This window comes from Schistocerca gregaria, unplaced genomic scaffold, assembly GCF_023897955.1.
Source record: "Schistocerca gregaria isolate iqSchGreg1 unplaced genomic scaffold, iqSchGreg1.2 ptg000431l, whole genome shotgun sequence".
Classification (NCBI taxonomy): domain Eukaryota; kingdom Metazoa; phylum Arthropoda; class Insecta; order Orthoptera; family Acrididae; genus Schistocerca; species Schistocerca gregaria.
The window spans coordinates 266,110-293,644 of record NW_026061857.1 but is presented as its reverse complement, the minus strand read 5'-3'; the positions used below and the strand labels follow the sequence as shown (position 1 = coordinate 293,644).

Sequence of the window (27,535 nt, the reverse complement as noted above, 5' to 3'; positions counted from 1 at the left end):
AGTCCTGTCGTGTCATACTCTTGTTATTTCTAGAGACACTTTGTCTGTCTTCATTTTTTGGCTACCCCTGCCAGCCCTCTTTTCCAGAGTTCCCTGGCGGTCACCGATCCGAATACTAACGTTGTTGCTTATCGTCGGTGATCGTACCAGAACAGTTGATTTTCTGTTTTTTTAGTTTTTTATTTAATTACTTAGTTTTTGGAATTTAGCGCTCTGACGCATTTCAAGTGCACATCTGTCGATTCGCAGTGTTTCGTTACTTTCAAGGAGTTCCTTACCACCCTTCCTTGGCGCATTCTTGCTCAAACTGAGTTCATTACTGTAATTTCGCATCTTACGTTTAATACAGTAGTTTAAAATGCTTGTGGGAGCATCTTTGTCGCACCTGAGAGTTAGCATGAAAAGAGGGCTGCCAGGTGTAGTGACATGAAATTTACAAGAAGAGAGAGAGCCAACAGCACCTGGTGTTCCCAGGCGGTCACCCATCCAAGTACTAACCGGGCCCGATGTTGCTTAACTTCGGTGATCGGACGAGAACCGGTGTATTCAACATGGTATGGCCGTTGGCGTCCTTATACTGTAGCCGCACGGCAGAAGAAGCCTTCGCCTCTCCTCCCAACACACGCAATCGCCATTTTCGGTGGCACATTTGACGCAAAGCACGTCCTTCCACCTCGACACTCGCGGGAGACGCACCTTGTTATTGTTATCCAGCGCAGGTCTTGCGCGCGGCCGGGCGGCGGGTGGACTGCGCGGGGTGTGGCAGTGTCCTGCTGGACCGAGGGAAGCGTTCTCACCTGCCTGACACGCGTCGCGCTTCCAGATATTTGCGTAATTCGCACGGTGCATTCTCGGCTGTCCACTTCTGTCCCGACTTGTCCCGACTTTGCTCGACTGCCGCTCGCTGCCGCTCGGGTCGTGGTCCATATGACAGCACAAGCACGAGAAACATCTGCGAGACTGGCGCCGGACTGACCGGCGTGTCCGAGGCGCCGTGTGCGGCCGTTCGGAGCTACTAGTGCAGCGCTGTGCCGTGCCGTGGAAAGGTGCGAAAACACGGACACAAGACACAGGCGGTTCGACAAAGCATCCATCTCTTCTAGCGGCGAAAGATAAATTTTCGTTTACAAATATGCAATTGTGCACTGCTACAAAACTATAAGCCCTGGCGTATTTCAGAACAGTCCTGTCGTGTCATACTCTTGTTATTTCTAGAGACACTTTGTCTGTCTTCATTTTTTGGCTACCCCTGCCAGCCCTCTTTTCCAGAGTTCCCTGGCGGTCACCGATCCGAATACTAACGTTGTTGCTTATCGTCGGTGATCGTACCAGAACAGTTGATTTTCTGTTTTTTTAGTTTTTTATTTAATTACTTAGTTTTTGGAATTTAGCGCTCTGACGCATTTCAAGTGCACATCTGTCGATTCGCAGTGTTTCGTTACTTTCAAGGAGTTCCTACCAACCTTCCTTGGCGCATTCTTGCTCAAACTGAGTTCATTACTGTAATTTCGCATCTTACGTTTAATACAGTAGTTTAAAATGCTTGTGGGAGCATCTTTGTCGCACCTGAGAGTTAGCATGAAAAGAGGGCTGCCAGGTGTAGTGACATGAAATTTACAAGAAGAGAGAGAGCCAACAGCACCTGGTGTTCCCAGGCGGTCACCCATCCAAGTACTAACCGGGCCCGATGTTGCTTAACTTCGGTGATCGGACGAGAACCGGTGTATTCAACATGGTATGGCCGTTGGCGTCCTTATACTGTAGCCGCACGGCAGAAGAAGCCTTCGCCTCTCCTCCCAACACACGCAATCGCCATTTTCGGTGGCACATTTGACGCAAAGCACGTCCTTCCACCTCGACACTCGCGGGAGACGCACCTTGTTATTGTTATCCAGCGCAGGTCTTGCGCGCGGCCGGGCGGCGGGTGGACTGCGCGGGGTGTGGCAGTGTCCTGCTGGACCGAGGGAAGCGTTCTCACCTGCCTGACACGCGTCGCGCTTCCAGATATTTGCGTAATTCGCACGGTGCATTCTCGGCTGTCCACTTCTGTCCCGACTTGTCCCGACTTTGCTCGACTGCCGCTCGCTGCCGCTCGGGTCGTGGTCCATATGACAGCACAAGCACGAGAAACATCTGCGAGACTGGCGCCGGACTGACCGGCGTGTCCGAGGCGCCGTGTGCGGCCGTTCGGAGCTACTAGTGCAGCGCTGTGCCGTGCCGTGGAAAGGTGCGAAAACACGGACACAAGACACAGGCGGTTCGACAAAGCATCCATCTCTTCTAGCGGCGAAAGATAAATTTTCGTTTACAAATATGCAATTGTGCACTGCTACAAAACTATAAGCCCTGGCGTATTTCAGAACAGTCCTGTCGTGTCATACTCTTGTTATTTCTAGAGACACTTTGTCTGTCTTCATTTTTTGGCTACCCCTGCCAGCCCTCTTTTCCAGAGTTCCCTGGCGGTCACCGATCCGAATACTAACGTTGTTGCTTATCGTCGGTGATCGTACCAGAACAGTTGATTTTCTGTTTTTTTAGTTTTTTATTTAATTACTTAGTTTTTGGAATTTAGCGCTCTGACGCATTTCAAGTGCACATCTGTCGATTCGCAGTGTTTCGTTACTTTCAAGGAGTTCCTACCACCCTTCCTTGGCGCATTCTTGCTCAAACTGAGTTCATTACTGTAATTTCGCATCTTACGTTTAATACAGTAGTTTAAAATGCTTGTGGGAGCATCTTTGTCGCACCTGAGAGTTAGCATGAAAAGAGGGCTGCCAGGTGTAGTGACATGAAATTTACAAGAAGAGAGAGAGCCAACAGCACCTGGTGTTCCCAGGCGGTCACCCATCCAAGTACTAACCGGGCCCGATGTTGCTTAACTTCGGTGATCGGACGAGAACCGGTGTATTCAACATGGTATGGCCGTTGGCGTCCTTATACTGTAGCCGCACGGCAGAAGAAGCCTTCGCCTCTCCTCCCAACACACGCAATCGCCATTTTCGGTGGCACATTTGACGCAAAGCACGTCCTTCCACCTCGACACTCGCGGGAGACGCACCTTGTTATTGTTATCCAGCGCAGGTCTTGCGCGCGGCCGGGCGGCGGGTGGACTGCGCGGGGTGTGGCAGTGTCCTGCTGGACCGAGGGAAGCGTTCTCACCTGCCTGACACGCGTCGCGCTTCCAGATATTTGCGTAATTCGCACGGTGCATTCTCGGCTGTCCACTTCTGTCCCGACTTGTCCCGACTTTGCTCGACTGCCGCTCGCTGCCGCTCGGGTCGTGGTCCATATGACAGCACAAGCACGAGAAACATCTGCGAGACTGGCGCCGGACTGACCGGCGTGTCCGAGGCGCCGTGTGCGGCCGTTCGGAGCTACTAGTGCAGCGCTGTGCCGTGCCGTGGAAAGGTGCGAAAACACGGACACAAGACACAGGCGGTTCGACAAAGCATCCATCTCTTCTAGCGGCGAAAGATAAATTTTCGTTTACAAATATGCAATTGTGCACTGCTACAAAACTATAAGCCCTGGCGTATTTCAGAACAGTCCTGTCGTGTCATACTCTTGTTATTTCTAGAGACACTTTGTCTGTCTTCATTTTTTGGCTACCCCTGCCAGCCCTCTTTTCCAGAGTTCCCTGGCGGTCACCGATCCGAATACTAACGTTGTTGCTTATCGTCGGTGATCGTACCAGAACAGTTGATTTTCTGTTTTTTTAGTTTTTTATTTAATTACTTAGTTTTTGGAATTTAGCGCTCTGACGCATTTCAAGTGCACATCTGTCGATTCGCAGTGTTTCGTTACTTTCAAGGAGTTCCTACCACCCTTCCTTGGCGCATTCTTGCTCAAACTGAGTTCATTACTGTAATTTCGCATCTTACGTTTAATACAGTAGTTTAAAATGCTTGTGGGAGCATCTTTGTCGCACCTGAGAGTTAGCATGAAAAGAGGGCTGCCAGGTGTAGTGACATGAAATTTACAAGAAGAGAGAGAGCCAACAGCACCTGGTGTTCCCAGGCGGTCACCCATCCAAGTACTAACCGGGCCCGATGTTGCTTAACTTCGGTGATCGGACGAGAACCGGTGTATTCAACATGGTATGGCCGTTGGCGTCCTTATACTGTAGCCGCACGGCAGAAGAAGCCTTCGCCTCTCCTCCCAACACACGCAATCGCCATTTTCGGTGGCACATTTGACGCAAAGCACGTCCTTCCACCTCGACACTCGCGAGAGACGCACCTTGTTATTGTTATCCAGCGCAGGTCTTGCGCGCGGCCGGGCGGCGGGTGGACTGCGCGGGGTGTGGCAGTGTCCTGCTGGACCGAGGGAAGCGTTCTCACCTGCCTGACACGCGTCGCGCTTCCAGATATTTGCGTAATTCGCACGGTGCATTCTCGGCTGTCCACTTCTGTCCCGACTTGTCCCGACTTTGCTCGACTGCCGCTCGCTGCCGCTCGGGTCGTGGTCCATATGACAGCACAAGCACGAGAAACATCTGCGAGACTGGCGCCGGACTGACCGGCGTGTCCGAGGCGCCGTGTGCGGCCGTTCGGAGCTACTAGTGCAGCGCTGTGCCGTGCCGTGGAAAGGTGCGAAAACACGGACACAAGACACAGGCGGTTCGACAAAGCATCCATCTCTTCTAGCGGCGAAAGATAAATTTTCGTTTACAAATATGCAATTGTGCACTGCTACAAAACTATAAGCCCTGGCGTATTTCAGAACAGTCCTGTCGTGTCATACTCTTGTTATTTCTAGAGACACTTTGTCTGTCTTCATTTTTTGGCTACCCCTGCCAGCCCTCTTTTCCAGAGTTCCCTGGCGGTCACCGATCCGAATACTAACGTTGTTGCTTATCGTCGGTGATCGTACCAGAACAGTTGATTTTCTGTTTTTTTAGTTTTTTATTTAATTACTTAGTTTTTGGAATTTAGCGCTCTGACGCATTTCAAGTGCACATCTGTCGATTCGCAGTGTTTCGTTACTTTCAAGGAGTTCCTACCACCCTTCCTTGGCGCATTCTTGCTCAAACTGAGTTCATTACTGTAATTTCGCATCTTACGTTTAATACAGTAGTTTAAAATGCTTGTGGGAGCATCTTTGTCGCACCTGAGAGTTAGCATGAAAAGAGGGCTGCCAGGTGTAGTGACATGAAATTTACAAGAAGAGAGAGAGCCAACAGCACCTGGTGTTCCCAGGCGGTCACCCATCCAAGTACTAACCGGGCCCGATGTTGCTTAACTTCGGTGATCGGACGAGAACCGGTGTATTCAACATGGTATGGCCGTTGGCGTCCTTATACTGTAGCCGCACGGCAGAAGAAGCCTTCGCCTCTCCTCCCAACACACGCAATCGCCATTTTCGGTGGCACATTTGACGCAAAGCACGTCCTTCCACCTCGACACTCGCGGGAGACGCACCTTGTTATTGTTATCCAGCGCAGGTCTTGCGCGCGGCCGGGCGGCGGGTGGACTGCGCGGGGTGTGGCAGTGTCCTGCTGGACCGAGGGAAGCGTTCTCACCTGCCTGACACGCGTCGCGCTTCCAGATATTTGCGTAATTCGCACGGTGCATTCTCGGCTGTCCACTTCTGTCCCGACTTGTCCCGACTTTGCTCGACTGCCGCTCGCTGCCGCTCGGGTCGTGGTCCATATGACAGCACAAGCACGAGAAACATCTGCGAGACTGGCGCCGGACTGACCGGCGTGTCCGAGGCGCCGTGTGCGGCCGTTCGGAGCTACTAGTGCAGCGCTGTGCCGTGCCGTGGAAAGGTGCGAAAACACGGACACAAGACACAGGCGGTTCGACAAAGCATCCATCTCTTCTAGCGGCGAAAGATAAATTTTCGTTTACAAATATGCAATTGTGCACTGCTACAAAACTATAAGCCCTGGCGTATTTCAGAACAGTCCTGTCGTGTCATACTCTTGTTATTTCTAGAGACACTTCGTCTGTCTTCATTTTTTGGCTACCCCTGCCAGCCCTCTTTTCCAGAGTTCCCTGGCGGTCACCGATCCGAATACTAACGTTGTTGCTTATCGTCGGTGATCGTACCAGAACAGTTGATTTTCTGTTTTTTTAGTTTTTTATTTAATTACTTAGTTTTTGGAATTTAGCGCTCTGACGCATTTCAAGTGCACATCTGTCGATTCGCAGTGTTTCGTTACTTTCAAGGAGTTCCTACCACCCTTCCTTGGCGCATTCTTGCTCAAACTGAGTTCATTACTGTAATTTCGCATCTTACGTTTAATACAGTAGTTTAAAATGCTTGTGGGAGCATCTTTGTCGCACCTGAGAGTTAGCATGAAAAGAGGGCTGCCAGGTGTAGTGACATGAAATTTACAAGAAGAGAGAGAGCCAACAGCACCTGGTGTTCCCAGGCGGTCACCCATCCAAGTACTAACCGGGCCCGATGTTGCTTAACTTCGGTGATCGGACGAGAACCGGTGTATTCAACATGGTATGGCCGTTGGCGTCCTTATACTGTAGCCGCACGGCAGAAGAAGCCTTCGCCTCTCCTCCCAACACACGCAATCGCCATTTTCGGTGGCACATTTGACGCAAAGCACGTCCTTCCACCTCGACACTCGCGGGAGACGCACCTTGTTATTGTTATCCAGCGCAGGTCTTGCGCGCGGCCGGGCGGCGGGTGGACTGCGCGGGGTGTGGCAGTGTCCTGCTGGACCGAGGGAAGCGTTCTCACCTGCCTGACACGCGTCGCGCTTCCAGATATTTGCGTAATTCGCACGGTGCATTCTCGGCTGTCCACTTCTGTCCCGACTTGTCCCGACTTTGCTCGACTGCCGCTCGCTGCCGCTCGGGTCGTGGTCCATATGACAGCACAAGCACGAGAAACATCTGCGAGACTGGCGCCGGACTGACCGGCGTGTCCGAGGCGCCGTGTGCGGCCGTTCGGAGCTACTAGTGCAGCGCTGTGCCGTGCCGTGGAAAGGTGCGAAAACACGGACACAAGACACAGGCGGTTCGACAAAGCATCCATCTCTTCTAGCGGCGAAAGATAAATTTTCGTTTACAAATATGCAATTGTGCACTGCTACAAAACTATAAGCCCTGGCGTATTTCAGAACAGTCCTGTCGTGTCATACTCTTGTTATTTCTAGAGACACTTTGTCTGTCTTCATTTTTTGGCTACCCCTGCCAGCCCTCTTTTCCAGAGTTCCCTGGCGGTCACCGATCCGAATACTAACGTTGTTGCTTATCGTCGGTGATCGTACCAGAACAGTTGATTTTCTGTTTTTTTAGTTTTTTATTTAATTACTTAGTTTTTGGAATTTAGCGCTCTGACGCATTTCAAGTGCACATCTGTCGATTCGCAGTGTTTCGTTACTTTCAAGGAGTTCCTACCACCCTTCCTTGGCGCATTCTTGCTCAAACTGAGTTCATTACTGTAATTTCGCATCTTACGTTTAATACAGTAGTTTAAAATGCTTGTGGGAGCATCTTTGTCGCACCTGAGAGTTAGCATGAAAAGAGGGCTGCCAGGTGTAGTGACATGAAATTTACAAGAAGAGAGAGAGCCAACAGCACCTGGTGTTCCCAGGCGGTCACCCATCCAAGTACTAACCGGGCCCGATGTTGCTTAACTTCGGTGATCGGACGAGAACCGGTGTATTCAACATGGTATGGCCGTTGGCGTCCTTATACTGTAGCCGCACGGCAGAAGAAGCCTTCGCCTCTCCTCCCAACACACGCAATCGCCATTTTCGGTGGCACATTTGACGCAAAGCACGTCCTTCCACCTCGACACTCGCGGGAGACGCACCTTGTTATTGTTATCCAGCGCAGGTCTTGCGCGCGGCCGGGCGGCGGGTGGACTGCGCGGGGTGTGGCAGTGTCCTGCTGGACCGAGGGAAGCGTTCTCACCTGCCTGACACGCGTCGCGCTTCCAGATATTTGCGTAATTCGCACGGTGCATTCTCGGCTGTCCACTTCTGTCCCGACTTGTCCCGACTTTGCTCGACTGCCGCTCGCTGCCGCTCGGGTCGTGGTCCATATGACAGCACAAGCACGAGAAACATCTGCGAGACTGGCGCCGGACTGACCGGCGTGTCCGAGGCGCCGTGTGCGGCCGTTCGGAGCTACTAGTGCAGCGCTGTGCCGTGCCGTGGAAAGGTGCGAAAACACGGACACAAGACACAGGCGGTTCGACAAAGCATCCATCTCTTCTAGCGGCGAAAGATAAATTTTCGTTTACAAATATGCAATTGTGCACTGCTACAAAACTATAAGCCCTGGCGTATTTCAGAACAGTCCTGTCGTGTCATACTCTTGTTATTTCTAGAGACACTTTGTCTGTCTTCATTTTTTGGCTACCCCTGCCAGCCCTCTTTTCCAGAGTTCCCTGGCGGTCACCGATCCGAATACTAACGTTGTTGCTTATCGTCGGTGATCGTACCAGAACAGTTGATTTTCTGTTTTTTTAGTTTTTTATTTAATTACTTAGTTTTTGGAATTTAGCGCTCTGACGCATTTCAAGTGCACATCTGTCGATTCGCAGTGTTTCGTTACTTTCAAGGAGTTCCTACCACCCTTCCTTGGCGCATTCTTGCTCAAACTGAGTTCATTACTGTAATTTCGCATCTTACGTTTAATACAGTAGTTTAAAATGCTTGTGGGAGCATCTTTGTCGCACCTGAGAGTTAGCATGAAAAGAGGGCTGCCAGGTGTAGTGACATGAAATTTACAAGAAGAGAGAGAGCCAACAGCACCTGGTGTTCCCAGGCGGTCACCCATCCAAGTACTAACCGGGCCCGATGTTGCTTAACTTCGGTGATCGGACGAGAACCGGTGTATTCAACATGGTATGGCCGTTGGCGTCCTTATACTGTAGCCGCACGGCAGAAGAAGCCTTCGCCTCTCCTCCCAACACACGCAATCGCCATTTTCGGTGGCACATTTGACGCAAAGCACGTCCTTCCACCTCGACACTCGCGGGAGACGCACCTTGTTATTGTTATCCAGCGCAGGTCTTGCGCGCGGCCGGGCGGCGGGTGGACTGCGCGGGGTGTGGCAGTGTCCTGCTGGACCGAGGGAAGCGTTCTCACCTGCCTGACACGCGTCGCGCTTCCAGATATTTGCGTAATTCGCACGGTGCATTCTCGGCTGTCCACTTCTGTCCCGACTTGTCCCGACTTTGCTCGACTGCCGCTCGCTGCCGCTCGGGTCGTGGTCCATATGACAGCACAAGCACGAGAAACATCTGCGAGACTGGCGCCGGACTGACCGGCGTGTCCGAGGCGCCGTGTGCGGCCGTTCGGAGCTACTAGTGCAGCGCTGTGCCGTGCCGTGGAAAGGTGCGAAAACACGGACACAAGACACAGGCGGTTCGACAAAGCATCCATCTCTTCTAGCGGCGAAAGATAAATTTTCGTTTACAAATATGCAATTGTGCACTGCTACAAAACTATAAGCCCTGGCGTATTTCAGAACAGTCCTGTCGTGTCATACTCTTGTTATTTCTAGAGACACTTTGTCTGTCTTCATTTTTTGGCTACCCCTGCCAGCCCTCTTTTCCAGAGTTCCCTGGCGGTCACCGATCCGAATACTAACGTTGTTGCTTATCGTCGGTGATCGTACCAGAACAGTTGATTTTCTGTTTTTTTAGTTTTTTATTTAATTACTTAGTTTTTGGAATTTAGCGCTCTGACGCATTTCAAGTGCACATCTGTCGATTCGCAGTGTTTCGTTACTTTCAAGGAGTTCCTACCACCCTTCCTTGGCGCATTCTTGCTCAAACTGAGTTCATTACTGTAATTTCGCATCTTACGTTTAATACAGTAGTTTAAAATGCTTGTGGGAGCATCTTTGTCGCACCTGAGAGTTAGCATGAAAAGAGGGCTGCCAGGTGTAGTGACATGAAATTTACAAGAAGAGAGAGAGCCAACAGCACCTGGTGTTCCCAGGCGGTCACCCATCCAAGTACTAACCGGGCCCGATGTTGCTTAACTTCGGTGATCGGACGAGAACCGGTGTATTCAACATGGTATGGCCGTTGGCGTCCTTATACTGTAGCCGCACGGCAGAAGAAGCCTTCGCCTCTCCTCCCAACACACGCAATCGCCATTTTCGGTGGCACATTTGACGCAAAGCACGTCCTTCCACCTCGACACTCGCGGGAGACGCACCTTGTTATTGTTATCCAGCGCAGGTCTTGCGCGCGGCCGGGCGGCGGGTGGACTGCGCGGGGTGTGGCAGTGTCCTGCTGGACCGAGGGAAGCGTTCTCACCTGCCTGACACGCGTCGCGCTTCCAGATATTTGCGTAATTCGCACGGTGCATTCTCGGCTGTCCACTTCTGTCCCGACTTGTCCCGACTTTGCTCGACTGCCGCTCGCTGCCGCTCGGGTCGTGGTCCATATGACAGCACAAGCACGAGAAACATCTGCGAGACTGGCGCCGGACTGACCGGCGTGTCCGAGGCGCCGTGTGCGGCCGTTCGGAGCTACTAGTGCAGCGCTGTGCCGTGCCGTGGAAAGGTGCGAAAACACGGACACAAGACACAGGCGGTTCGACAAAGCATCCATCTCTTCTAGCGGCGAAAGATAAATTTTCGTTTACAAATATGCAATTGTGCACTGCTACAAAACTATAAGCCCTGGCGTATTTCAGAACAGTCCTGTCGTGTCATACTCTTGTTATTTCTAGAGACACTTTGTCTGTCTTCATTTTTTGGCTACCCCTGCCAGCCCTCTTTTCCAGAGTTCCCTGGCGGTCACCGATCCGAATACTAACGTTGTTGCTTATCGTCGGTGATCGTACCAGAACAGTTGATTTTCTGTTTTTTTAGTTTTTTATTTAATTACTTAGTTTTTGGAATTTAGCGCTCTGACGCATTTCAAGTGCACATCTGTCGATTCGCAGTGTTTCGTTACTTTCAAGGAGTTCCTACCACCCTTCCTTGGCGCATTCTTGCTCAAACTGAGTTCATTACTGTAATTTCGCATCTTACGTTTAATACAGTAGTTTAAAATGCTTGTGGGAGCATCTTTGTCGCACCTGAGAGTTAGCATGAAAAGAGGGCTGCCAGGTGTAGTGACATGAAATTTACAAGAAGAGAGAGAGCCAACAGCACCTGGTGTTCCCAGGCGGTCACCCATCCAAGTACTAACCGGGCCCGATGTTGCTTAACTTCGGTGATCGGACGAGAACCGGTGTATTCAACATGGTATGGCCGTTGGCGTCCTTATACTGTAGCCGCACGGCAGAGGAAGCCTTCGCCTCTCCTCCCTACACACGCAATCGCCATTTTCGGTGGCACATTTGACGCAAAGCACGTCCTTCCACCTCGACACTCGCGGGAGACGCACCTTGTTATTGTTATCCAGCGCAGGTCTTGCGCGCGGCCGGGCGGCGGGTGGACTGCGCGGGGTGTGGCAGTGTCCTGCTGGACCGAGGGAAGCGTTCTCACCTGCCTGACACGCGTCGCGCTTCCAGATATTTGCGTAATTCGCACGGTGCATTCTCGGCTGTCCACTTCTGTCCCGACTTGTCCCGACTTTGCTCGACTGCCGCTCGCTGCCGCTCGGGTCGTGGTCCATATGACAGCACAAGCACGAGAAACATCTGCGAGACTGGCGCCGGACTGACCGGCGTGTCCGAGGCGCCGTGTGCGGCCGTTCGGAGCTACTAGTGCAGCGCTGTGCCGTGCCGTGGAAAGGTGCGAAAACACGGACACAAGACACAGGCGGTTCGACAAAGCATCCATCTCTTCTAGCGGCGAAAGATAAATTTTCGTTTACAAATATGCAATTGTGCACTGCTACAAAACTATAAGCCCTGGCGTATTTCAGAACAGTCCTGTCGTGTCATACTCTTGTTATTTCTAGAGACACTTTGTCTGTCTTCATTTTTTGGCTACCCCTGCCAGCCCTCTTTTCCAGAGTTCCCTGGCGGTCACCGATCCGAATACTAACGTTGTTGCTTATCGTCGGTGATCGTACCAGAACAGTTGATTTTCTGTTTTTTTAGTTTTTTATTTAATTACTTAGTTTTTGGAATTTAGCGCTCTGACGCATTTCAAGTGCACATCTGTCGATTCGCAGTGTTTCGTTACTTTCAAGGAGTTCCTACCACCCTTCCTTGGCGCATTCTTGCTCAAACTGAGTTCATTACTGTAATTTCGCATCTTACGTTTAATACAGTAGTTTAAAATGCTTGTGGGAGCATCTTTGTCGCACCTGAGAGTTAGCATGAAAAGAGGGCTGCCAGGTGTAGTGACATGAAATTTACAAGAAGAGAGAGAGCCAACAGCACCCGGTGTTCCCAGGCGGTCACCCATCCAAGTACTAACCGGGCCCGATGTTGCTTAACTTCGGTGATCGGACGAGAACCGGTGTATTCAACATGGTATGGCCGTTGGCGTCCTTATACTGTAGCCGCACGGCAGAAGAAGCCTTCGCCTCTCCTCCCAACACACGCAATCGCCATTTTCGGTGGCACATTTGACGCAAAGCACGTCCTTCCACCTCGACACTCGCGGGAGACGCACCTTGTTATTGTTATCCAGCGCAGGTCTTGCGCGCGGCCGGGCGGCGGGTGGACTGCGCGGGGTGTGGCAGTGTCCTGCTGGACCGAGGGAAGCGTTCTCACCTGCCTGACACGCGTCGCGCTTCCAGATATTTGCGTAATTCGCACGGTGCATTCTCGGCTGTCCACTTCTGTCCCGACTTGTCCCGACTTTGCTCGACTGCCGCTCGCTGCCGCTCGGGTCGTGGTCCATATGACAGCACAAGCACGAGAAACATCTGCGAGACTGGCGCCGGACTGACCGGCGTGTCCGAGGCGCCGTGTGCGGCCGTTCGGAGCTACTAGTGCAGCGCTGTGCCGTGCCGTGGAAAGGTGCGAAAACACGGACACAAGACACAGGCGGTTCGACAAAGCATCCATCTCTTCTAGCGGCGAAAGATAAATTTTCGTTTACAAATATGCAATTGTGCACTGCTACAAAACTATAAGCCCTGGCGTATTTCAGAACAGTCCTGTCGTGTCATACTCTTGTTATTTCTAGAGACACTTTGTCTGTCTTCATTTTTTGGCTACCCCTGCCAGCCCTCTTTTCCAGAGTTCCCTGGCGGTCACCGATCCGAATACTAACGTTGTTGCTTATCGTCGGTGATCGTACCAGAACAGTTGATTTTCTGTTTTTTTAGTTTTTTATTTAATTACTTAGTTTTTGGAATTTAGCGCTCTGACGCATTTCAAGTGCACATCTGTCGATTCGCAGTGTTTCGTTACTTTCAAGGAGTTCCTACCACCCTTCCTTGGCGCATTCTTGCTCAAACTGAGTTCATTACTGTAATTTCGCATCTTACGTTTAATACAGTAGTTTAAAATGCTTGTGGGAGCATCTTTGTCGCACCTGAGAGTTAGCATGAAAAGAGGGCTGCCAGGTGTAGTGACATGAAATTTACAAGAAGAGAGAGAGCCAACAGCACCCGGTGTTCCCAGGCGGTCACCTATCCAAGTACTAACCGGGCCCGATGTTGCTTAACTTCGGTGATCGGACGAGAACCGGTGTATTCAACATGGTATGGCCGTTGGCGTCCTTATACTGTAGCCGCACGGCAGAAGAAGCCTTCGCCTCTCCTCCCAACACACGCAATCGCCATTTTCGGTGGCACATTTGACGCAAAGCACGTCCTTCCACCTCGACACTCGCGGGAGACGCACCTTGTTATTGTTATCCAGCGCAGGTCTTGCGCGCGGCCGGGCGGCGGGTGGACTGCGCGGGGTGTGGCAGTGTCCTGCTGGACCGAGGGAAGCGTTCTCACCTGCCTGACACGCGTCGCGCTTCCAGATATTTGCGTAATTCGCACGGTGCATTCTCGGCTGTCCACTTCTGTCCCGACTTGTCCCGACTTTGCTCGACTGCCGCTCGCTGCCGCTCGGGTCGTGGTCCATATGACAGCACAAGCACGAGAAACATCTGCGAGACTGGCGCCGGACTGACCGGCGTGTCCGAGGCGCCGTGTGCGGCCGTTCGGAGCTACTAGTGCAGCGCTGTGCCGTGCCGTGGAAAGGTGCGAAAACACGGACACAAGACACAGGCGGTTCGACAAAGCATCCATCTCTTCTAGCGGCGAAAGATAAATTTTCGTTTACAAATATGCAATTGTGCACTGCTACAAAACTATAAGCCCTGGCGTATTTCAGAACAGTCCTGTCGTGTCATACTCTTGTTATTTCTAGAGACACTTTGTCTGTCTTCATTTTTTGGCTACCCCTGCCAGCCCTCTTTTCCAGAGTTCCCTGGCGGTCACCGATCCGAATACTAACGTTGTTGCTTATCGTCGGTGATCGTACCAGAACAGTTGATTTTCTGTTTTTTTAGTTTTTTATTTAATTACTTAGTTTTTGGAATTTAGCGCTCTGACGAATTTCAAGTGCACATCTGTCGATTCGCAGTGTTTCGTTACTTTCAAGGAGTTCCTACCACCCTTCCTTGGCGCATTCTTGCTCAAACTGAGTTCATTACTGTAATTTCGCATCTTACGTTTAATACAGTAGTTTAAAATGCTTGTGGGAGCATCTTTGTCGCACCTGAGAGTTAGCATGAAAAGAGGGCTGCCAGGTGTAGTGACATGAAATTTACAAGAAGAGAGAGAGCCAACAGCACCTGGTGTTCCCAGGCGGTCACCCATCCAAGTACTAACCGGGCCCGATGTTGCTTAACTTCGGTGATCGGACGAGAACCGGTGTATTCAACATGGTATGGCCGTTGGCGTCCTTATACTGTAGCCACACGGCAGAAGAAGCCTTCGCCTCTCCTCCCAACACACGCAATCGCCATTTTCGGTGGCACATTTGACGCAAAGCACGTCCTTCCACCTCGACACTCGCGGGAGACGCACCTTGTTATTGTTATCCAGCGCAGGTCTTGCGCGCGGCCGGGCGGCGGGTGGACTGCGCGGGGTGTGGCAGTGTCCTGCTGGACCGAGGGAAGCGTTCTCACCTGCCTGACACGCGTCGCGCTTCCAGATATTTGCGTAATTCGCACGGTGCATTCTCGGCTGTCCACTTCTGTCCCGACTTGTCCCGACTTTGCTCGACTGCCGCTCGCTGCCGCTCGGGTCGTGGTCCATATGACAGCACAAGCACGAGAAACATCTGCGAGACTGGCGCCGGACTGACCGGCGTGTCCGAGGCGCCGTGTGCGGCCGTTCGGAGCTACTAGTGCAGCGCTGTGCCGTGCCGTGGAAAGGTGCGAAAACACGGACACAAGACACAGGCGGTTCGACAAAGCATCCATCTCTTCTAGCGGCGAAAGATAAATTTTCGTTTACAAATATGCAATTGTGCACTGCTACAAAACTATAAGCCCTGGCGTATTTCAGAACAGTCCTGTCGTGTCATACTCTTGTTATTTCTAGAGACACTTTGTCTGTCTTCATTTTTTGGCTACCCCTGCCAGCCCTCTTTTCCAGAGTTCCCTGGCGGTCACCGATCCGAATACTAACGTTGTTGCTTATCGTCGGTGATCGTACCAGAACAGTTGATTTTCTGTTTTTTTAGTTTTTTATTTAATTACTTAGTTTTTGGAATTTAGCGCTCTGACGCATTTCAAGTGCACATCTGTCGATTCGCAGTGTTTCGTTACTTTCAAGGAGTTCCTACCACCCTTCCTTGGCGCATTCTTGCTCAAACTGAGTTCATTACTGTAATTTCGCATCTTACGTTTAATACAGTAGTTTAAAATGCTTGTGGGAGCATCTTTGTCGCACCTGAGAGTTAGCATGAAAAGAGGGCTGCCAGGTGTAGTGACATGAAATTTACAAGAAGAGAGAGAGCCAACAGCACCCGGTGTTCCCAGGCGGTCACCCATCCAAGTACTAACCGGGCCCGATGTTGCTTAACTTCGGTGATCGGACGAGAACCGGTGTATTCAACATGGTATGGCCGTTGGCGTCCTTATACTGTAGCCGCACGGCAGAAGAAGCCTTCGCCTCTCCTCCCAACACACGCAATCGCCATTTTCGGTGGCACATTTGACGCAAAGCACGTCCTTCCACCTCGACACTCGCGGGAGACGCACCTTGTTATTGTTATCCAGCGCAGGTCTTGCGCGCGGCCGGGCGGCGGGTGGACTGCGCGGGGTGTGGCAGTGTCCTGCTGGACCGAGGGAAGCGTTCTCACCTGCCTGACACGCGTCGCGCTTCCAGATATTTGCGTAATTCGCACGGTGCATTCTCGGCTGTCCACTTCTGTCCCGACTTGTCCCGACTTTGCTCGACTGCCGCTCGCTGCCGCTCGGGTCGTGGTCCATATGACAGCACAAGCACGAGAAACATCTGCGAGACTGGCGCCGGACTGACCGGCGTGTCCGAGGCGCCGTGTGCGGCCGTTCGGAGCTACTAGTGCAGCGCTGTGCCGTGCCGTGGAAAGGTGCGAAAACACGGACACAAGACACAGGCGGTTCGACAAAGCATCCATCTCTTCTAGCGGCGAAAGATAAATTTTCGTTTACAAATATGCAATTGTGCACTGCTACAAAACTATAAGCCCTGGCGTATTTCAGAACAGTCCTGTCGTGTCATACTCTTGTTATTTCTAGAGACACTTTGTCTGTCTTCATTTTTTGGCTACCCCTGCCAGCCCTCTTTTCCAGAGTTCCCTGGCGGTCACCGATCCGAATACTAACGTTGTTGCTTATCGTCGGTGATCGTACCAGAACAGTTGATTTTCTGTTTTTTTAGTTTTTTATTTAATTACTTAGTTTTTGGAATTTAGCGCTCTGACGCATTTCAAGTGCACATCTGTCGATTCGCAGTGTTTCGTTACTTTCAAGGAGTTCCTACCACCCTTCCTTGGCGCATTCTTGCTCAAACTGAGTTCATTACTGTAATTTCGCATCTTACGTTTAATACAGTAGTTTAAAATGCTTGTGGGAGCATCTTTGTCGCACCTGAGAGTTAGCATGAAAAGAGGGCTGCCAGGTGTAGTGACATGAAATTTACAAGAAGAGAGAGAGCCAACAGCACCTGGTGTTCCCAGGCGGTCACCCATCCAAGTACTAACCGGGCCCGATGTTGCTTAACTTCGGTGATCGGACGAGAACCGGTGTATTCAACATGGTATGGCCGTTGGCGTCCTTATACTGTAGCCGCACGGCAGAAGAAGCCTTCGCCTCTCCTCCCAACACACGCAATCGCCATTTTCGGTGGCACATTTGACGCAAAGCACGTCCTTCCACCTCGACACTCGCGGGAGACGCACCTTGTTATTGTTATCCAGCGCAGGTCTTGCGCGCGGCCGGGCGGCGGGTGGACTGCGCGGGGTGTGGCAGTGTCCTGCTGGACCGAGGGAAGCGTTCTCACCTGCCTGACACGCGTCGCGCTTCCAGATATTTGCGTAATTCGCACGGTGCATTCTCGGCTGTCCACTTCTGTCCCGACTTGTCCCGACTTTGCTCGACTGCCGCTCGCTGCCGCTCGGGTCGTGGTCCATATGACAGCACAAGCACGAGAAACATCTGCGAGACTGGCGCCGGACTGACCGGCGTGTCCGAGGCGCCGTGTGCGGCCGTTCGGAGCTACTAGTGCAGCGCTGTGCCGTGCCGTGGAAAGGTGCGAAAACACGGACACAAGACACAGGCGGTTCGACAAAGCATCCATCTCTTCTAGCGGCGAAAGATAAATTTTCGTTTACAAATATGCAATTGTGCACTGCTACAAAACTATAAGCCCTGGCGTATTTCAGAACAGTCCTGTCGTGTCATACTCTTGTTATTTCTAGAGACACTTTGTCTGTCTTCATTTTTTGGCTACCCCTGCCAGCCCTCTTTTCCAGAGTTCCCTGGCGGTCACCGATCCGAATACTAACGTTGTTGCTTATCGTCGGTGATCGTACCAGAACAGTTGATTTTCTGTTTTTTTAGTTTTTTATTTAATTACTTAGTTTTTGGAATTTAGCGCTCTGACGCATTTCAAGTGCACATCTGTCGATTCGCAGTGTTTCGTTACTTTCAAGGAGTTCCTACCACCCTTCCTTGGCGCATTCTTGCTCAAACTGAGTTCATTACTGTAATTTCGCATCTTACGTTTAATACAGTAGTTTAAAATGCTTGTGGGAGCATCTTTGTCGCACCTGAGAGTTAGCATGAAAAGAGGGCTGCCAGGTGTAGTGACATGAAATTTACAAGAAGAGAGAGAGCCAACAGCACCCGGTGTTCCCAGGCGGTCACCCATCCAAGTACTAACCGGGCCCGATGTTGCTTAACTTCGGTGATCGGACGAGAACCGGTGTATTCAACATGGTATGGCCGTTGGCGTCCTTATACTGTAGCCGCACGGCAGAAGAAGCCTTCGCCTCTCCTCCCAACACACGCAATCGCCATTTTCGGTGGCACATTTGACGCAAAGCACGTCCTTCCACCTCGACACTCGCGGGAGACGCACCTTGTTATTGTTATCCAGCGCAGGTCTTGCGCGCGGCCGGGCGGCGGGTGGACTGCGCGGGGTGTGGCAGTGTCCTGCTGGACCGAGGGAAGCGTTCTCACCTGCCTGACACGCGTCGCGCTTCCAGATATTTGCGTAATTCGCACGGTGCATTCTCGGCTGTCCACTTCTGTCCCGACTTGTCCCGACTTGTCCCGACTTGTCCCGACTTGTCCCGACTTGTCCCGACTTGTCCCGACTTTGCTCGACTGCCGCTCGCTGCCGCTCGGGTCGTGGTCCATATGACAGCACAAGCACGAGAAACATCTGCGAGACTGGCGCCGGACTGACCGGCGTGTCCGAGGCGCCGTGTGCGGCCGTTCGGAGCTACTAGTGCAGCGCTGTGCCGTGCCGTGGAAAGGTGCGAAAACACGGACACAAGACACAGGCGGTTCGACAAAGCATCCATCTCTTCTAGCGGCGAAAGATAAATTTTTGTTTACAAATACGCAATTGTGCACTGCTACAAAACTATAAGCCCTGGCGTATTTCAGAACAGTCCTGTCGTGTCATACTCTTGTTATTTCTAGAGACACTTTGTCTGTCTTCATTTTTTGGCTACCCCTGCCAGCCCTCTTTTCCAGAGTTCCCTGGCGGTCACCGATCCGAATACTAACGTTGTTGCTTATCGTCGGTGATCGTACCAGAACAGTTGATTTTCTGTTTTTTTAGTTTTTTATTTAATTACTTAGTTTTTGGAATTTAGCGCTCTGACGCATTTCAAGTGCACATCTGTCGATTCGCAGTGTTTCGTTACTTTCAAGGAGTTCCTACCACCCTTCCTTGGCGCATTCTTGCTCAAACTGAGTTCATTACTGTAATTTCGCATCTTACGTTTAATACAGTAGTTTAAAATGCTTGTGGGAGCATCTTTGTCGCACCTGAGAGTTAGTATGAAAAGAGGGCTGCCAGGTGTAGTGACATGAAATTTAAAAGAAGAGAGAGAGCCAACAGCACCCGGTGTTCCCAGGCGGTCACCCATCCAAGTACTAACCGGGCCCGATGTTGCTTAACTTCGGTGATCGGACGAGAACCGGTGTATTCAACATGGCATGGCCGTTGGCGTCCTTATACTGTAGCCGCACGGCAGAAGAAGCCTTCCCCTCTCCTCCCAACACACGCAATCGCCATTTTCGGTGGCACATTTGACGCAAAGCACGTCCTTCCACCTCGACACTCGCGGGAGACGCACCTTGTTATTGTTATCCAGCGCAGGTCTTGCGCGCGGCCGGGCGGCGGGTGGACTGCGCGGGGTGTGGCAGTGTCCTGCTGGACCGAGTGAAGCGTTCTCACCTGCCTGACACGAGTCGCGCTTCCAGATATTTGCGTAATTCGCACGGTGCATTCTCGGCTGTCCACTTCTGTCCCGACTTGTCCCGACTTTGCTCGACTGCCGCTCGCTGCCGCTCGGGTCGTGGTCCATATGACAGCACAAGCACGAGAAACATCTGCGAGACTGGCGCCGGACTGACCGGCGTGTCCGAGGCGCCGTGTGCGGCCGTTCGGAGCTACTAGTGCAGCGCTGTGCCGTGCCGTGGAAAGGTGCGAAAACACGGACACAAGACACAGGGGGTTCGACAAAGCATCCATCTCTTCTAGCGGCGAAAGATAAATTTTTGTTTACAAATACGCAATTGTGCACTGCTACAAAACTATAAGCCCTGGCGTATTTCAGAACAGTCCTGTCGTGTCATACTCTTGTTATTTCTAGAGACACTTTGTCTGTCTTCATTTTTTGGCTACCCCTGCCAGCCCTCTTTTCCAGAGTTCCCTGGCGGTCACCGATCCGAATACTAACGTTGTTGCTTATCGTCGGTGATCGTACCAGAACAGTTGATTTTCTGTTTTTTTAGTTTTTTATTTAATTACTTAGTTTTTGGAATTTAGCGCTCTGACGCATTTCAAGTGCACATCTGTCGATTCGCAGTGTTTCGTTACTTTCAAGGAGTTCCTACCACCCTTCCTTGGCGCATTCTTGCTCAAACTGAGTTCATTACTGTAATTTCGCATCTTACGTTTAATACAGTAGTTTAAAATGCTTGTGGGAGCATCTTTGTCGCACCTGAGAGTTAGTATGAAAAGAGGGCTGCCAGGTGTAGTGACATGAAATTTAAAAGAAGAGAGAGAGCCAACAGCACCCGGTGTTCCCAGGCGGTCACCCATCCAAGTACTAACCGGGCCCGATGTTGCTTAACTTCGGTGATCGGACGAGAACCGGTGTATTCAACATGGTATGGCCGTTGGCGTCCTTATACTGTAGCCGCACGGCAGAAGAAGCCTTCGCCTCTCCTCCCAACACACGCAATCGCCATTTTCGGTGGCTCATTTGACGCAAAGCAAGTCCTTCCACCTCGACACTCGCGGGAGATGCACCTTGTTATTGTTATCCAGCGCAGGTCTTGCGCGCGGCCGGGCGGCGGGTGGACTGCGCGGGGTGTGGCAGTGTCCTGCTGGACCGAGGGAAGCGTTCTCACCTGCCTGACACGCGTCGCGCTTCCAGATATTTGCGTAATTCGCACGGTGCATTCTCGGCTGTCCACTTCTGTCCCGACTTGTCCCGACTTTGCTCGACTGCCGCTCGCTGCCGCTCGGGTCGTGGTCCATATGACAGCACAAGCACGAGAAACATCTGCGAGACTGGCGCCGGACTGACCGGCGTGTCCGAGGCGCCGTGTGCGGCCGTTCGGAGCTACTAGTGCAGCGCTGTGCCGTGCCGTGGAAAGGTGCGAAAACACGGACACAAGACACAGGCGGTTCGACAAAGCATCCATCTCTTCTAGCGGCGAAAGATAAATTTTTGTTTACAAATACGCAATTGTGCACTGCTACAAAACTATAAGCCCTGGCGTATTTCAGAACAGTCCTGTCGTGTCATACTCTTGTTATTTCTAGAGACACTTTGTCTGTCTTCATTTTTTGGCTACCCCTGCCAGCCCTCTTTTCCAGAGTTCCCTGGCGGTCACCGATCCGAATACTAACGTTGTTGCTTATCGTCGGTGATCGTACCAGAACAGTTGATTTTCTGTTTTTTTAGTTTTTTATTTAATTACTTAGTTTTTGGAATTTAGCGCTCTGACGCATTTCAAGTGCACATCTGTCGATTCGCAGTGTTTCGTTACTTTCAAGGAGTTCCTACCACCCTTCCTTGGCGCATTCTTGCTCAAACTGAGTTCATTACTGTAATTTCGCATCTTACGTTTAATACAGTAGTTTAAAATGCTTGTGGGAGCATCTTTGTCGCACCTGAGAGTTAGTATGAAAAGAGGGCTGCCAGGTGTAGTGACATGAAATTTAAAAGAAGAGAGAGAGCCAACAGCACCCGGAGTTCCCAGGCGGTCACCCATCCAAGTACTAACCGGGCCCGATGTAGCTTAACTTCGGTGATCGGACGAGAACCGGTGTATTCCACATGGTATGGCCGTTGGCGTCCTTATACTGTAGCCGCACGGCAGAAGAAGCCTTCGCCTCTCCTCCCAACACACGCAATCGCCATTTTCGGTGGCACATTTCACGCAAAGCACGTCCTTCCACCTCGACACTCGCGGGAGACGCACCTTGTTATTGTTATCCAGCGCAGGTCTTGCGCGCGGCCGGGCGGCGGGTGGACTGCGCGGGGTGTGGCAGTGTCCTGCTGGACCGAGGGAAGCGTTCTCACCTGCCTGACACGCGTCGCGCTTCCAGATATTTGCGTAATTCGCACGGTGCATTCTCGGCTGTCCACTTCTGTCCCGACTTGTCCCGACTTTGCTCGACTGCCGCTCGCTGCCGCTCGGGTCGTGGTCCATATGACAGCACAAGCACGAGAAACATCTGCGAGACTGGCGCCGGACTGACCGGCGTGTCCGAGGCGCCGTGTGCGGCCGTTCGGAGCTACTAGTGCAGCGCTGTGCCGTGCCGTGGAAAGGTGCGAAAACACAGACACAAGACACAGGCGGTTCGACAAAGCATCCATCTCTTCTAGCGGCGAAAGATAAATTTTTGTTTACAAATATGCAATTGTGCACTGCTACAAAACTATAAGCCCTGGCGTATTTCAGAACAGTCCTGTCGTGTCATACTCTTGTTATTTCTAGAGACACTTTGTCTGTCTTCATTTTTTGGCTACCCCTGCCAGCCCTCTTTTCCAGAGTTCCCTGGCGGTCACCGATCCGAATACTAACGTTGTTGCTTATCGTCGGTGATCGTACCAGAACAGTTGATTTTCTGTTTTTTTAGTTTTTTATTTAATTACTTAGTTTTTGGAATTTAGCGCTCTGACGCATTTCAAGTGCACATCTGTCGATTCGCAGTGTTTCGTTACTTTCAAGGAGTTCCTACCACCCTTCCTTGGCGCATTCTTGCTCAAACTGAGTTCATTACTGTAATTTCGCATCTTACGTTTAATACAGTAGTTTAAAATGCTTGTGGGAGCATCTTTGTCGCACCTGAGAGTTAGTATGAAAAGAGGGCTGCCAGGTGTAGTGACATGAAATTTAAAAGAAGAGAGAGAGCCAACAGCACCCGGTGTTCCCAGGCGGTCACCCATCCAAGTACTAACCGGGCCCGATGTAGCTTAACTTCGGTGATCGGACGAGAACCGGTGTATTCCACATGGTATGGCCGTTGGCGTCCTTATACTGTAGCCGCACGGCAGAAGAAGCCTTCGCCTCTCCTCCCAACACACGCAATCGCCATTTTCGGTGGCACATTTGACGCAAAGCACGTCCTTCCACCTCGACACTCGCGGGAGACGCACCTTGTTATTGTTATCCAGCGCAGGTCTTGCGCGCGGCCGGGCGGCGGGTGGACTGCGCGGGGTGTGGCAGTGTCCTGCTGGACCGAGGGAAGCGTTCTCACCTGCCTGACACGCGTCGCGCTTCCAGATATTTGCGTAATTCGCACGGTGCATTCTCGGCTGTCCACTTCTGTCCCGACTTGTCCCGACTTTGCTCGACTGCCGCTCGCTGCCGCTCGGGCCGTGGTCCATATGACAGCACAAGCACGAGAAACATCTGCGAGACTGGCGCCGGACTGACCGGCGTGTCCGAGGCGCCGTGTGCGGCCGTTCGGAGCTACTAGTGCAGCGCTGTGCCGTGCCGTGGAAAGGTGCGAAAACACGGACACAAGACACAGGCGGTTCGACAAAGCATCCATCTCTTCTAGCGGCGAAAGATAAATTTTTGTTTGCAAATATGCAATTGTGCACTGCTACAAAACTATAAGCGCTGGCGTATTTCAGAACAGTCCTGTCGTGTCATACTCTTGTTATTTCTAGAGACACTTTGTCTGCCTTCATTTTTTGGCTACCCCTGCCAGCCTTCTTTTCCAGAGTTCCCTGGCGGTCACCGATCCGAATACTAACGTTGTTGCTTACCGTCGGTGATCGTACCAGAACAGTTGATTTTCTGTTTTTTTAGTTTTTTATTTAATTACTTAGTTTTTGGAATTTAGCGCTCTGACGCATTTCAAGTGCACATCTGTCGATTCGCAGTGTTTCGTTACTTTCAAGGAGTTCCTACCACCCTTCCTTGGCGCATTCTTGCTCAAACTGAGTTCATTACTGTAATTTCGCATCTTACGTTTAATACAGTAGTTTAAAATGCTTGTGGGAGCATCTTTGTCGCACCTGAGAGTTAGTATGAAAAGAGGGCTGCCAGGTGTAGTGACATGAAATTTAAAAGAAGAGAGAGAGCCAACAGCACCCGGTGTTCCCAGGCGGTCACCCATCCAAGTACTAACCGGGCCCGATGTAGCTTAACTTCGGTGATCGGACGAGAACCGGTGTATTCAACATGGTATGGCCGTTGGCGTCCTTATACTGTAGCCGCACGGCAGAAGAAGCCTTCGCCTCTCCTCCCAACACACGCAATCGCCATTTTCGGTGGCACATTTGACGCAAAGCACGTCCTTCCACCTCGACACTCGCGGGAGACGCACCTTGTTATTGTTATCCAGCGCAGGTCTTGCGCGCGGCCGGGCGGCGGGTGGACTGCGCGGGGTGTGGCAGTGTCCTGCTGGACCGAGGGAAGCGTTCTCACCTGCCTGACACGCGTCGCGCTTCCAGATATTTGCGTAATTCGCACGGTGCATTCTCGGCTGTCCACTTCTGTCCCGACTTGTCCCGACTTTGCTCGACTGCCGCTCGCTGCCGCTCGGGTCGTGGTCCATATGACAGCACAAGCACGAGAAACATCTGCGAGACTGGCGCCGGACTGACCGGCGTGACCGAGGCGCCGTGTGCGGCCGTTCGGAGCTACTAGTGCAGCGCTGTGCCGTGCCGTGGAAAGGTGCGAAAACACGGACACAAGACACAGGCGGTTCGACAAAGCATCCATCTCTTCTAGCGGCGAAAGATAAATTTTTGTTTACAAATATGCAATTGTGCACTGCTACAAAACTATAAGCCCTGGCGTATTTCAGAACAGTCCTGTCGTGTCATACTCTTGTTATTTCTAGAGACACTTTGTCTGTCTTCATTTTTTGGCTACCCCTGCCAGCCCTCTTTTCCAGAGTTCCCTGGCGGTCACCGATCCGAATACTAACGTTGTTGCTTATCGTCGGTGATCGTACCAGAACAGTTGATTTTCTGTTTTTTTAGTTTTTTATTTAATTACTTTGTTTTTTAATTTAGCGCTCTGACACATTTCAAGTGCACATCTGTCGATTCGCAGTGTTTCGTTACTTTCAAGGAGTTCCTACCACCCTTCCTTGGCGCATTCTTGCTCAAACTGAGTTCATTACTGTAATTTCGCATCTTACGTTTAATACAGTAGTTTAAAATGCTTGTGGGAGCATCTTTGTCGCACCTGAGAGTTAGTATGAAAAGAGGGCTGCCAGGTGTAGTGACATGAAATTTAAAAGAAGAGAGAGAGCCAACAGCACCCGGTGTTCCCAGGCGGTCACCCATCCAAGTACTAACCGGGCCCGATGTTGCTTAACTTCGGTGATCGGACGAGAACCGTTGTATTCAACATGGCATGGCCGTTGGCGTCCTTATACTGTAGCCGCACGGCAGAAGAAGCCTTCGCCTCTCCTCCCAACACACGCAATCGCCATTTTCAGTGGCACATTTGACGCAAAGCACGTCCTTCCACCTCGACACTCGCGGGAGACGCACCTTGTTATTGTTATCCAGCGCAGGTCTTGCGCGCGGCCGGGCGGCGGGTGGACTGCGCGGGGTGTGGCAGTGTCCTGCTGGACCGAGGGAAGCGTTCTCACCTGCCTGACACGCGTCGCGCTTCCAGATATTTGCGTAATTCACACGGTGCATTCTCGGCTGTCCACTTCTGTCCCGACTTGTCCCGACTTTGCTCGACTGCCGCTCGCTGCCGCTCGGGTCGTGGTCCATATGACAGCACAAGCACGAGAAACATCTGCGAGACTGGCGCCGGACTGACCGGCGTGTCCGAGGCGCCGTGTGCGGCCGTTCGGAGCTACTAGTGCAGCGCTGTGCCGTGCCGTGGAAAGGTGCGAAAACACGGACACAAGACACAGGCGGTTCGACAAAGCATCCATCTCTTCTAGCGGCGAAAGATAAATTTTTGTTTACAAATATGCAATTGTGCACTGCTACAAAACTATAAGCCCTGGCGTATTTCAGAACAGTCCTGTCGTGTCATACTCTTGTTATTTCTAGAGACACTTTGTCTGTCTTCATTTTTTGGCTACCCCTGCCAGCCCTCTTTTCCAGAGTTCCCTGGCGGTCACCGATCCGAATACTAACGTTGTTGCTTATCGTCGGTGATCGTACCAGAACAGTTGATTTTCTGTTTTTTTAGTTTTTTATTTAATTACTTAGTTTTTGGAATTTAGCGCTCTGACGCATTTCAAGTGCACATCTGTCGATTCGCAGTGTTTCGTTACTTTCAAGGAGTTCCTACCACCCTTCCTTGGCGCATTCTTGCTCAAACTGAGTTCATTACTGTAATTTCGCATCTTACGTTTAATACAGTAGTTTAAAATGCTTGTGGGAGCATCTTTGTCGCACCTGAGAGTTAGTATGAAAAGAGGGCTGCCAGGTGTAGTGACATGAAATTTAAAAGAAGAGAGAGAGCCAACAGCACCCGGTGTTCCCAGGCGGTCACCCATCCAAGTACTAACCGGGCCCCATGTTGCTTAACTTCGGTGATCGGACGAGAACCGGTGTATTCAACATGGCATGGCCGTTGGCGTCCTTATACTGTAGCCGCACAGCAGAAGAAGCCTTCGCCTCTCCTCCCAACACACGCAATCGCCATTTTCGGTGGCACATTTGACGCAAAGCACGTCCTTCCACCTCGACACTCGCGGGAGACGCACCTTGTTATTGTTATCCAGCGCAGGTCTTGCGCGCGGCCGGGCGGCGTGTGGACTGCGCGGGGTGTGGCAGTGTCCTGCTGGACCGAGGGAAGCGTTCTCACCTGCCTGACACGCGTCGCGCTTCCAGATATTTGCGTAATTCGCACGGTGCATTCTCGGCTGTCCACTTCTGTCCCGACTTGTCCCGACTTTGCTCGACTGCCGCTCGCTGCCGCTCGGGTCGTGGTCCATATGACAGCACAAGCACGAGAAACATCTGCGAGACTGGCGCCGGACTGACCGGCGTGTCCGAGGCTGTGTGCGGCCGTTCGGAGCTACTAGTGCAGCGCTGTGCCGTGCCGTGGAAAGGTGCGAAAACACGGACACAAGACACAGGCGGTTCGACAAAGCATCCATCTCTTCTAGCGGCGAAAGATAAATTTTTGTTTACAAATATGCAATTGTGCACTGCTACAAAACTATAAGCCCTGGCGTATTTCAGAACAGTCCTGTCGTGTCATACTCTTGTTATTTCTAGAGACACTTTGTCTGTCTTCATTCTTTGGCTACCCCTGCCAGCCCTCTTTTCCAGAGTTCCCTGGCGGTCACCGATCCGAATACTAACGTTGTTGCTTATCGTCGGTGATCGTACCAGAACAGTTGATTTTCTGTTTTTTTAGTTTTTTATTTAATTACTTAGTTTTTGGAATTTAGCGCTCTGACGCATTTCAAGTGCACATCTGTCGATTCGCAGTGTTTCGTTACTTTCAAGGAGTTCCTACCACCCTTCCTTGGCGCATTCTTGCTCAAACTGAGTTCATTACTGTAA

At 51.5% G+C, this 27,535-nt stretch overlaps 23 non-coding genes across 23 annotated transcripts; all 23 read right to left on the bottom strand.

Moving 5' to 3' along the window:
- Nucleotides 1–449: 449 nt before the first annotated feature.
- On the bottom strand, nt 450–568 carry LOC126311627 (5S ribosomal RNA). The gene has a single exon (XR_007554750.1). It is a non-coding gene; the product is annotated as a 5S ribosomal RNA (ribosomal RNA).
- Nucleotides 569–1,630: 1,062 nt separating this feature from the next.
- On the bottom strand, nt 1,631–1,749 carry LOC126311625 (5S ribosomal RNA). Its single transcript, XR_007554748.1, has one exon. It is a non-coding gene; the product is annotated as a 5S ribosomal RNA (ribosomal RNA).
- A 1,062-nt stretch (nt 1,750–2,811) lies between these two features.
- Nucleotides 2,812–2,930, bottom strand: LOC126311624 (5S ribosomal RNA). Its single transcript, XR_007554747.1, has one exon. It is a non-coding gene; the product is annotated as a 5S ribosomal RNA (ribosomal RNA).
- A 1,062-nt stretch (nt 2,931–3,992) lies between these two features.
- LOC126311621 (5S ribosomal RNA) lies at nt 3,993–4,111 on the bottom strand. The gene has a single exon (XR_007554746.1). It is a non-coding gene; the product is annotated as a 5S ribosomal RNA (ribosomal RNA).
- Nucleotides 4,112–5,173: 1,062 nt separating this feature from the next.
- LOC126311609 (5S ribosomal RNA) lies at nt 5,174–5,292 on the bottom strand. Its single transcript, XR_007554736.1, has one exon. It is a non-coding gene; the product is annotated as a 5S ribosomal RNA (ribosomal RNA).
- A 1,062-nt stretch (nt 5,293–6,354) lies between these two features.
- On the bottom strand, nt 6,355–6,473 carry LOC126311597 (5S ribosomal RNA). The gene has a single exon (XR_007554725.1). It is a non-coding gene; the product is annotated as a 5S ribosomal RNA (ribosomal RNA).
- A 1,062-nt stretch (nt 6,474–7,535) lies between these two features.
- Nucleotides 7,536–7,654, bottom strand: LOC126311585 (5S ribosomal RNA). Its single transcript, XR_007554714.1, has one exon. It is a non-coding gene; the product is annotated as a 5S ribosomal RNA (ribosomal RNA).
- Nucleotides 7,655–8,716: 1,062 nt separating this feature from the next.
- LOC126311573 (5S ribosomal RNA) lies at nt 8,717–8,835 on the bottom strand. Its single transcript, XR_007554703.1, has one exon. It is a non-coding gene; the product is annotated as a 5S ribosomal RNA (ribosomal RNA).
- Nucleotides 8,836–9,897: 1,062 nt separating this feature from the next.
- Nucleotides 9,898–10,016, bottom strand: LOC126311561 (5S ribosomal RNA). Its single transcript, XR_007554692.1, has one exon. It is a non-coding gene; the product is annotated as a 5S ribosomal RNA (ribosomal RNA).
- A 1,062-nt stretch (nt 10,017–11,078) lies between these two features.
- On the bottom strand, nt 11,079–11,197 carry LOC126311549 (5S ribosomal RNA). Its single transcript, XR_007554681.1, has one exon. It is a non-coding gene; the product is annotated as a 5S ribosomal RNA (ribosomal RNA).
- Nucleotides 11,198–12,259: 1,062 nt separating this feature from the next.
- LOC126311514 (5S ribosomal RNA) lies at nt 12,260–12,378 on the bottom strand. Its single transcript, XR_007554649.1, has one exon. It is a non-coding gene; the product is annotated as a 5S ribosomal RNA (ribosomal RNA).
- A 1,062-nt stretch (nt 12,379–13,440) lies between these two features.
- On the bottom strand, nt 13,441–13,559 carry LOC126311566 (5S ribosomal RNA). Its single transcript, XR_007554697.1, has one exon. It is a non-coding gene; the product is annotated as a 5S ribosomal RNA (ribosomal RNA).
- Nucleotides 13,560–14,621: 1,062 nt separating this feature from the next.
- LOC126311537 (5S ribosomal RNA) lies at nt 14,622–14,740 on the bottom strand. The gene has a single exon (XR_007554670.1). It is a non-coding gene; the product is annotated as a 5S ribosomal RNA (ribosomal RNA).
- Nucleotides 14,741–15,802: 1,062 nt separating this feature from the next.
- On the bottom strand, nt 15,803–15,921 carry LOC126311513 (5S ribosomal RNA). The gene has a single exon (XR_007554648.1). It is a non-coding gene; the product is annotated as a 5S ribosomal RNA (ribosomal RNA).
- Nucleotides 15,922–16,983: 1,062 nt separating this feature from the next.
- LOC126311524 (5S ribosomal RNA) lies at nt 16,984–17,102 on the bottom strand. Its single transcript, XR_007554658.1, has one exon. It is a non-coding gene; the product is annotated as a 5S ribosomal RNA (ribosomal RNA).
- Nucleotides 17,103–18,164: 1,062 nt separating this feature from the next.
- Nucleotides 18,165–18,283, bottom strand: LOC126311510 (5S ribosomal RNA). The gene has a single exon (XR_007554646.1). It is a non-coding gene; the product is annotated as a 5S ribosomal RNA (ribosomal RNA).
- A 1,112-nt stretch (nt 18,284–19,395) lies between these two features.
- LOC126311540 (5S ribosomal RNA) lies at nt 19,396–19,514 on the bottom strand. The gene has a single exon (XR_007554673.1). It is a non-coding gene; the product is annotated as a 5S ribosomal RNA (ribosomal RNA).
- Nucleotides 19,515–20,576: 1,062 nt separating this feature from the next.
- On the bottom strand, nt 20,577–20,695 carry LOC126311509 (5S ribosomal RNA). Its single transcript, XR_007554645.1, has one exon. It is a non-coding gene; the product is annotated as a 5S ribosomal RNA (ribosomal RNA).
- A 1,062-nt stretch (nt 20,696–21,757) lies between these two features.
- On the bottom strand, nt 21,758–21,876 carry LOC126311542 (5S ribosomal RNA). The gene has a single exon (XR_007554675.1). It is a non-coding gene; the product is annotated as a 5S ribosomal RNA (ribosomal RNA).
- A 1,062-nt stretch (nt 21,877–22,938) lies between these two features.
- LOC126311517 (5S ribosomal RNA) lies at nt 22,939–23,057 on the bottom strand. The gene has a single exon (XR_007554652.1). It is a non-coding gene; the product is annotated as a 5S ribosomal RNA (ribosomal RNA).
- Nucleotides 23,058–24,119: 1,062 nt separating this feature from the next.
- On the bottom strand, nt 24,120–24,238 carry LOC126311544 (5S ribosomal RNA). Its single transcript, XR_007554677.1, has one exon. It is a non-coding gene; the product is annotated as a 5S ribosomal RNA (ribosomal RNA).
- Nucleotides 24,239–25,299: 1,061 nt separating this feature from the next.
- On the bottom strand, nt 25,300–25,418 carry LOC126311599 (5S ribosomal RNA). Its single transcript, XR_007554727.1, has one exon. It is a non-coding gene; the product is annotated as a 5S ribosomal RNA (ribosomal RNA).
- Nucleotides 25,419–26,480: 1,062 nt separating this feature from the next.
- LOC126311546 (5S ribosomal RNA) lies at nt 26,481–26,599 on the bottom strand. The gene has a single exon (XR_007554678.1). It is a non-coding gene; the product is annotated as a 5S ribosomal RNA (ribosomal RNA).
- Between the last annotated feature and the right edge of the window lie 936 nt (nt 26,600–27,535).